Source organism: Colobus angolensis, unplaced genomic scaffold (genome assembly GCF_000951035.1).
Source record: "Colobus angolensis palliatus isolate OR3802 unplaced genomic scaffold, Cang.pa_1.0 Scaffold264, whole genome shotgun sequence".
In the NCBI taxonomy this organism is placed as follows: Eukaryota; Metazoa; Chordata; class Mammalia; order Primates; family Cercopithecidae; genus Colobus; species Colobus angolensis.
In genome coordinates, this window is record NW_012115866.1 from 84,178 (window position 1) to 87,573 (window position 3,396).

At 48.1% G+C, this 3,396-nt stretch overlaps 1 protein-coding gene and 1 pseudogene across 1 annotated transcript in view; one reads left to right on the plus strand and one right to left on the minus strand.

Annotated features, from left to right (window-relative positions):
- BLM (Bloom syndrome, RecQ helicase-like) overlaps positions 1-3,396 on the minus strand; it is an 88,520-nt gene that overhangs the window by 72,181 nt on the left and 12,943 nt on the right. The window lies entirely within an intron of this gene.
- LOC105515570 lies at positions 343-1,101 on the plus strand (annotated as a pseudogene).

Below are 3,396 nucleotides of genomic sequence, written 5' to 3' on the forward strand. Positions count from 1 at the left end.
CTACTTGGGAGGCTGAGGCAGGAGAATGGCGTAAACCCGGGAGGCGGAGCTTGCAGTGAGCTGAGATCTGGCCACTGCACTCCAGCCTGGGCGACAAAGCGAGACTCCGTCTCAACAAAAACAAAAACAAAAACAAAACAAAACAAAAAAAAATTTGCGAGTAAAAAGTAATAGACATAGAATAGAGAGGATCAATAAACCAAGTTTGTTCTGTGAAAAGACATAAAAAGAAGAGATTGAGCTCGAGCCCGGAGTCGCTCGGGGAGGGCACCAGGTCACTGCAGCCAGAGCGGTCCAGAAGAGAGGGGAGGCACTGCCTCCACTATAGCAACTGCACCCACGATGCAGAGCATCAAGTGCGTGGTGGTGGGTGATGGGGCTGTGGGCAAGACGTGCCTGCTCATCTGCTACACAACTAACGCTTTCCCCAAAGAGTACATCCCCACTGTGTTCGACAATTACAGCGTGCAGAGCGCAGCTGACGGGCGCACACTGAACCTGAACATGTGGGACACTGCGGGCCAGAAGGAGTATGACCGCCGCCGCACTCTCCTACCCTCAGACCAACGTCTTCGTCATCTGTTTTCTCCATTGCCAGTCCACCTTCCCATGAGAAGGTGCGGCACAAGTGGCTTCCAGAGGTGTGCCACCACTGCCCTGATGTACCCATCCTGCTGGTGGGCACCAAGAAGGACCTGAGAGCCCAGCCTTACACCCTACGGCACCTCAAGGAGCAGGGCCAGGCGCCCATCACACCGCAGCAGGGCCAGGCACTGGTCAAGCAGATCCACGCTGTGCGCTACCTTGAATGCTCAGCCCTGCAACACGATGGTGTCAAGGAAGTGTTCGCCGAGGCTGTCTGGGCTGTGCTCAACCCCACGCCGATCAAGTGTGGGCGGTCCTGCGTCCTCTTGTGGCCCTGGCACTTGGCTTGGAGGCTGCCCCTGCCCTCCCCCACCAGTTGCACCTTGGTGCCTTGTCCACCCCAGCTGTGCCTTAAGGACTAATTCTGGCACCCCTTTCCAGGGGGCTCCCTGAATGCTTTTTTCTCTGGCGCCTTTTTCCCTTAAGGAGGCCTGCAGAGAAACGAGCCTTGGGGTCTGCCCCTCTCTGGTTGGGAACACTGGGTATTCTCAGGAGCTCATCCAAGCCAAGGTTGGACCCCTCCCCAAGAGGCCAACCCAGTGCCACCTCCCATTTTCCGCTGCTGACCAGTTCATCCAGCTTTCCACACAGTTGTTGCTTGCCTATTGTGTTGCCTCCTCAGGTTGGGGGCTCTCAGCCATCTCTAACCTCTGTCCTGGCTGCTCTTGGAATTGCGCCCCCAAGATGCTCTCTCCCTTCTCCAATGAGGGAGCCACAGAAGCCTGAGAGGGTGAATGTGCCCTAACCTGCTCCTCTGTGCCCAGGCCTTATGCATTTGCTGACTGACTCAGCCCCCATGCTTCTGGGGGCCTTTCCTACCCCCATCAGCATCAATAAAACCTCCTGTCTCCAGTGGAAAAAAAAAAAAGAAGAAGAGATTGAAAGATGAGATTTAACTACCTATGCCATAGACATTAAAAGATAACATTAGGCTGTTATGAACAACTTTGCATCAATAAATTTTAAAATTTAGATGAGATGGACACATTCCTTAAAAATTAACTCATCAAAGCTCACTCAAAAATAAACAGAAAACCTAATAGCCTTATAGCCATTAAAGAAGTCCTATTGATGGTCAAAAATCCACCTACAAAGCATCAAGACCAGAGAGTGTCGCAGGTGAGTTCTTCTGAGCACTTACGGCAGTAAAATACTCCAATTTTACATAAACGATTCCAAAATAGAGAAAGAAACAACTCCCCAACTCATTCTGTGAGGCCAGCATAACTCTGATACTGAGTCCTGCAAGGACAGCTCATCAGTGAAAAATTCCAGGCTAATTCTTATTCATAAATGTAGACGCAAAAGTCCCAAACAATATGTTAGCAAACTAAATCTAGCCATGCATAAAATAAACCAAGAGCCACGGGCATGGTGACTCACACCTGTAATCCCAGCACTTTTGGAGGCCGAGGCAGGAGGACTGCTTGAGCTCAGGATTTTGAGACCAGACTGGGCAGTGTGATTAAATCTCATCTCTACAAAAATTTATAAAAATTAACTGGGCATGGTGACACTTGCCTATAGTCCCAGCTACTTGGGAGGCTGAGATGGGAGGATGACTTGGGAGATCGAAGCTGTAGTGAGCTGAAGTCACGCCACTGCATTCCAGCCTGGGTAACAGTGAGACCCTGTCTAAAAAGATAAATAAATAAATAAAATAAAAAATACCAAGACCAAGTTGTGTTGTCTCAAAAATGACTCAGAAGTGGTTCAACATTTAAAAATCAATTAATATAACTCACCACAACATTAAAGCTGAACAATCATATCATTGTCTCAAGAAGTCCAGAATAAGCATGTGATAAGATCAAACATCCATTCACAGTGAAATCTATTCACAATGAAAACTCTTATCATGCCGGGTGTGGTGGCTCACGCCTGTAATCCCAGCACTTTGGGAGGCTGAGACGGGCAAATCACGAGATCAGGAGTTCGAGACCAGTCTGGCCAATATGGTGAAACCCCGTCTCTACCTAAAATACAAAAATTAGCTGGGCGTGGTGGGGCAGCCTCTAGTCCTAGCTACTTGGGAGGCTGAGACAGGAGAATCACCTGAACCCAGGAGGCGGAGGTTGCAGTGGGCCAAGATTGCGCCACTGCACTCCAGCCTGGGTGACAGAGCAAGACTCCATCTCAAAAAAAACACAAAAAACAAAAAACAAAAAAACCACAACTCTTATCAAACAGGAATAGAAAGGAACTTCTACAACCTCACAGAGAGAATACAGTAAGGTGAAATTTAGGAAGCTTTTCTTTTTAGATCAAGAACAATTCCAGAATGCCACTATTACCACTTTTACCTGATATACACTGGAAGTACAAGCCGGAGCAGTAGAGCATGAACAATTAAAAAAAGGCGTGTTAACTAGAAAGATGTAAAATCACTAATATTCACAAAGGCTATAATTTTGTGTGTGGAACATCTAAAAGACTCTTCAGATTAAATTATTAAAATTCTTGGCCAGAAGCGGTGGCTCAAGCCTGTAATCCCAGCACTTTGGGAGGCCAAGGTGGGTGGATCACGAGGTCAGTAGTTCAAGATAAGCCTGGTCACATAGTGAAACTCCGTCTCTACTAAAAACACATACACACAAAAAAAATTAGGTGGGCATGATGGCGCGTGCCTGTAGTCCTAGCTACTTGGGAGGTTGAGGCAGGAGAATCGCTTGAACCCAGGAGGCGGAAGTTGCAGTGAGCCAAGATAATGCCACTGCACTCCAGCCTGGGCGATACAGCAAGACTCCGTCT